Source organism: Macrobrachium nipponense, chromosome 2, assembly GCF_015104395.2.
Source record: "Macrobrachium nipponense isolate FS-2020 chromosome 2, ASM1510439v2, whole genome shotgun sequence".
In the NCBI taxonomy this organism is placed as follows: domain Eukaryota; kingdom Metazoa; phylum Arthropoda; class Malacostraca; order Decapoda; family Palaemonidae; genus Macrobrachium; species Macrobrachium nipponense.
The window spans coordinates 158,551,900-158,558,031 of NC_087201.1; positions in this window are offsets into that span (position 1 = coordinate 158,551,900).

A 6,132-nucleotide genomic window follows, 5' to 3' on the forward strand; every position below is an offset into this window, starting at 1 on the left:
CCCGTCCCGGGACGCCTGGCGGGCCTCGCCCGCCCATCCCGGGACGCCTGGCGGGCCTCGCCCGCCCGTCCCGGGACGCCTGGCGGGGGCCTCGCCCGCCCGTCCCGTCCCGGGACGCCTGGCGGGCCTCTGCCCGCCCCATCCCGGACGTCTCCTGGCGGGGGTACTCGCCCGCCCGTCCCGGGACGCCTGGCGGGACTCGCCCGCCCGTCCCGGGACGCCTGGCTGGGCACGCTCGCCCGTCCCGGGTTGACGCCTGGCGGGACTCTTTCGCCCGCCCGTCCAGGGACGCCTGGCGGGACTTCGCCCGCCCTGTCCCGGGACGCCTGGGCGGGACTCCCCGCCCGTCACGGGGGACGCCTGGCGGGGACTCGCCCGCCCGTGCCCGGGACGCCTGGCTGGACGGGGACTCGCCCGCCCGTCCCGGGACGCCCTGGCGGAAACTCTCCCGGCCCGCCAGTCCCCGGGGGGAACGCCTGGCGGGACTCGCCCACGCCCTTGTCCCGGGACGCCTGGGCGGGACTCGCCCCGCCCGTCGGGACGCCTGGCGGGACTCGCCCCCGCCCCGTCCCGGGATGCCTGGCAGGACTCGCCCCCCTTTTTTTTTGCCCTTGTCCGGACCGATGCCTGGCAGGACTCGCCCGCCCGTCCCCGGGACGCCTGGCGGGAACTCGCCCTCGCCCGTTCCCGGGACGCCCTGGCGGGCCTCGCCCGCCCGTGTTCCCGGGGGGGGGTGCTCCTGGCAGGACTCGCCCGCCCGTCCCGGGACGCCAGGCGGGACTCCCCCCGCCCCGTCACGGGACGCCTTGGCGGGACTTCGCCCGCCCAGACCGCCACTTCGCCCCTCATCTAACGAACCTGTCGAGCCTCGCCCGCCCGTCCAGGGACGCCTGCGGGCCTCTTTTGGGCCTGCGCCCTTCCGGGACGCCTGGCGGGCCTCGCCCGCCCGTCCCGGGACGCCTGGCGGGCCTCGCCCGCCGTCCCGTCCCGGGCGCCTGGCGGGCCTCGCCGCCATCCCCGGGACGCCTGGCGGGACTCGCCCGCCCGTCCCGGGACGCCTGGCGGGACTCGCCGCCGTCCGGGACGCCTGGCGGGCCACGCTCGCCCGTCCCGGGCACGCCTGGCGGGACTCGCCCGCCCGTCCAGGGACGCCTGGCGGGCACTCGCCCGCCCGTCCGGGCGCCTGGCGGGACCGCCCGCCTGTCACGGAGAGCCTTGGCGAGCTCGCCGCCCGTCAGGGACGCTGGCGGGCCTCGCCCGCCCCGTCCCGGGACGCCTGGCGGGCCTCGCCCGCCCGTCCCGGGACGCTGGCGGGGCCTCGCCCGCCCGTCCCGTCCGGGACGCCTGGCGGGCCTAACCCCGCCCGCCCGGACGCCTGGCGGGCCTCGCCCGCCCGCCCGTTCCCGGGACGCTCTGGCGGGGCGGCCTCGCCCGCCCGCCCGTCCCGGACGACCTGGCGGGCGTCGCCTTGCCCGTTCCCGGGAGCCTGGCGTAACTCGCCCGCCCCCGTCCGTCCCGGGACGCCTGGCGGGGCCTCGCCCGCCCGTCCCGACGGACCGCCTGGGCGGGACTCGCCCGCCCGTCCCGGGACGCCTGGCGGGACTCGCCCGCCCGTCCGGGACGCCTGGCGTGGACTCGCCCGCCCGTCCCGGGACGCCTGGCGGGCCACGCCCACCCGTCCCGGGACGCCTGCAGGACTCGCCCGCACCCGTCCCGGGACGCCCTGGCGGGGCCACGCCCACACCACCTCTGAACCCGCCCTGCCCAGGACTCGCCCGCCCTAGGCGGGGTCCCGGACCCTGGGCGGCCAACGCCCGCCCTCCGGAACGCCTGGCGGGACCTCGCCCGCCCAGGGCCGTCCCGGGACTCCTGTCGGGACCCTCCCTTCCCGGGCCACGCCCGTCAACCGGGACGGCCTGGCCCGGTGGGACTCGGGCCCCGCATTACCGTCCACGGGACGCCTGGTGGTTGGATTTATAATTACAATGGGGGTCGCTACTCCAGGTTAAGACTGCGTTTAGGGGTCGCAACCAAAGAATAGTTGGACTGACGGCTGGTGGCGTGTCTGAGCGGGAGCAGTGGCCAGTCAGATGGGACCAGGTCAATTAGGTTCTTGCAAGGTTAGGTCAAGACACATCCCAGTGTGAAGATAAAAGGCCCATAAAACACTTTATTAATGTTGCAACCATATATTTCGAGCACTGTCTTCTGTGCCCCTGATCACTGGTAAAATATGGACATGAGATGTCTTTGCAAGTTTTTTTATTTGATCATTGATGGTGCCACAGATCAGGGTGACGCCTGGCGGGACTCGCCCGCCCGTCCTGGGATGCCTGGAGAGCCTCGCCCTCCCATCCCGGGACGCGAGGCGGGCCTCGCCCACCTGTCCCAGGACGCCTGGCAGGCCTCGCCCGCCCGTCCTGTGATGCGAGGCCTGCCAGGCGTCCTGGACAGGCGAGCGAGGCCCCCCAGGCGTCCCGGGACGGGCGGGCGCGAGGCACACCAGGCGTCCCGGGACAGGCGAGCCTCCCGCCTCATGTTTCGGGACGCAGGGCGGTCCCGCCCAGGCATCCTGGGACGGGCAGGCGAGGCCCCCGAGGCTTCCCGGGACGGGCGGGCGAGTCCCGCCAGGCGTCCCAGGAGGCGTCCCGGGACAGGCGGGCGTGGCCCGTCAGGCGTCCCGGGATGGCCTGAAGGCCAAGCCCTGGCATCCCTAGGACAGCCTGGTGGGCCACGCCCGCCCGGGTCCCGACGCCTGGCAGGGCCAACGCCCGCCCGGCCCAGGATGCCCGTCCCGGACCGGCCTGGCCCGGGCCCTCGGGCCGCCCGTCCCCAAACGCCTTGGTGGCCCACGCCCGGGCCCGTCCCAGGCCCGCCCTGGCCAGGCCCACGGCCCGGCCCGGGTCCCAGGATGGCCTCCCGGGACCCGGCCTGGCGGGCCTTCGCCCCCGTCCCGGGACGCCTGGCGGTGCCTCGCCCCCCGTCCCGGACGCCCTGGCGGGCCTCGCCCCCCCCCGTACGGGACGCCTGGCGGGCTCCGCGCCCGCCCCGTCCCGACCCTGGCGCCTCGCCCGCCCTCCGGGACCGCCTGGCGGGCCTCGCCCCCCCGTCCCGGGAGCCTGGCGGGACCCCTCGCCCGGGAACGTCCCGGCGCCTGGGGGACCTGCCCGTCCCCGCCCGGGACGCCTGGCGGCCTCGCCCGCCCGCCCGGGGTCCGAGGGCGGGCCTGGCTGGCCCGGGTCCTCGCCCTCGCCCCCCGTCCCGGTCGCCTGGAGGGACTCGCCCCTCCCGTCCCGGAGCCTGGCGGGACTCGCCCGTCCCGGGACGCCTGGCGGGACTCCCCGCCCGCACGGGACGCCTGGGGCGGGCCTCGCCCCCTCCCGTCCCAGGAATGGATTGACCAAATCCAGGCTATAACCTTCAGAGAGGCCAGGGATGCTGGCACATCCTTCATTTCACGTTCCTGGATAGCTAAATACATTAAAAGAGATGAATCCTTTGTTAAAAGAAACTGGACCAAAAATCCATACGACTGTCATCGCGAAAAAAGTGAGAATCTTGTAAGGGCTGAAGTCCTTTCTCAGGAGTCAAAAGACATCATAGCTGAGGCATTGGGTAGACCAAGAAAGTCTTTATGTAAATTATCGCTTGAACTAGAAACAAAAAGGGGAAAGAAGAGAAGTTATAGTTCTGTATATCATGAGTTGAACAAATCTGGTATCAAGCCATTTCATGTTATCAGCAAGCCCAACATCAATCAGCAACCGAGAGAAGACCGTGCATGGTTTTGTGGTTCATTTCTTAAAGATTGGGATGAAGCTGACTTTCTCCATGTTGCCGCATCAGATGAATTCTTCATTTACACAGTCATGACATCATGATATCAGCGATGACGTGTGCTATCGCCAAGTTGTGAAATTTCCTGAATGTTTGGGAATTTTTCTTCGTTTCACAGCCAGACGGTTAATGTGGATCATCAAAGAAAAAGGACAGTCATGGAATGGCGAATACTTCAGGGAAACTGTGCTTACTGGTGGAGTATTTCATTTCCTCAAAGATTCTGAAAATGTGTTATCTGTTGAAGAAATCACATTTTTGTGTTATAAGGCACCATATTTCAAGGCTCTTCAGACACAGGAGCTGCTTCGAAACAGTGATATCGATTTCTTCTCGTCAAGTAAATTTCCAGGTAGCTCCCCTGACCTTAATGCGTGTGAAAACATTGGTTGTATCTTAAAGGATCGTGTTGAAACGTGCACAGTGAACTATGATGGTATACCAAGCCTCGACAACCTGCGAAGAGAGGTGACCGAAGTGCTCAGGGAAATGGAGTTTGATTCTCAGCTTTTTTGCGATTTACTGAAATCATACCCCTCAAGGAGGCCACACAAAATATCAAATACTCAGAGAGAAACTTAAATAAATACCTGTTCTGAATTACTATTGTTTTTGTTCATATCAATTTTAGTTTATGCTGTAGAGGGGAGGGGGGGGGGGGGGGGGGGGGGCTTTAATTTCGAAAAACCCTGTATATATGTTCATACAACCGAGTAACCTACCTTCCTATATTGGATATAATTTCTATCGCTATGGAATGCATCCACCTACAATTCCAGTACCTGTTATTTAGTATAACACTGAACCGTCTTCTCTACCAGAGAGAGAGAAACGAGTTACATTTGCTTTGAACTTGAGAGCACTTTTTTTTTTTTTACCTGGTGTAGTAGTTTTCATCAATTGAGACAATAATCCATATTTAAGATATTTAATTATCTTTTTAATTTTGTCTTGAGACCACTAAAAACTCAAACAAAAAACAAAGAAAATGCTGTCACATTTCATAATCATACAAACTAGCATTGTTAAGAATGCAGAAGTCTTTAGAAATAGTTATGAAGGGAATATATTAGCTAGGAAAATCTACTAGTAGAGTTATGGTAGATGAAGGTGAAGGAGAGGTAGAGAGAGAGGTAGAAACTGAACGCAAAATAGGATGTTTGAAAAGTGAGACCCATAAAACCAGCGCATTCGACACAACAAAATGTGATGAGGCAAGATGTAAGTGTTGAACCTTGACCCATCAAGTGGGTGGTTATGATGGATCATGGCACCCACTAGGATTCGCCCAAGGGTGGGACCGGAAACAGTAGGCGTTCAAGTTCAACCAATAGATAAAAATAGGGTGTTCTCCAGTTGAAAAGGAGGAGGAATCTGATTTATCCTTATTTTCGATTACTTATTGAAAACAAACTAATGATGACATATGACAGGGAAAAAATTTTAATCTGTCCTGGGTCCTGAATCAAATATTGGTGCAAATACAATAGAAGCTCACTGTATAAAGAAAACATAATTTCAGGTCTATTTTAAATGTATTATGATGTAAACATATATTACTATAGTAAATTCACATCACCGCTCCATCTGATATCTAAGCCAGTCCCTTATGACGCTCCTGATTGGCTGTTGATAAGCCAATCACGGGGCTGAAAACTCTCAGTCTCTCTCAAGAGTTCACATAGGCAGGATGTATGCTCCACCTCTCATGAGGGATACGTCTTTCAAAAGCATCCCTCAGAAGAAGTGGAACATACATCCTGCCTATGTGAACGCTCCAGCCCTGTCATTGGCTTATCAACAGCCAATCAGGAGCATCATAAGGGACTGGACTAGACATCAAATGCACGGCTGATGTGAATCTACTATAGATTGAATAATGTGCACTACTAATTTTACTTTAACATAAATGTCATAGATGACATGATAATGGATTGGCGATCTGGGAAGATAGAATACTTAGTCCGCATAATTATGGTTGCCACTTGATCTTTACGAGTTTTGCAGAGATGCAGTTATATACAATATTAGAAGTTTCATTGTCTATGAAACGTGAGCTCCAAAGATATATTTTTGAAACTCTGGACATTACCATTGTACATAGCAAATTAATTAAAAGCGAGAATTCTGGCATTGAAAACCCTTCATTGAAAACACTGAGTATCGCACTTGTTTTTTTGGCCTACTACTACTAGCGATAAAACTGTATGCCCATAGGAGATTGTGGAGGTCATTGATCACTTGTTTATTGCACCTATTCGTAGGATATGATGATCATGAACTTCGCACATAGGG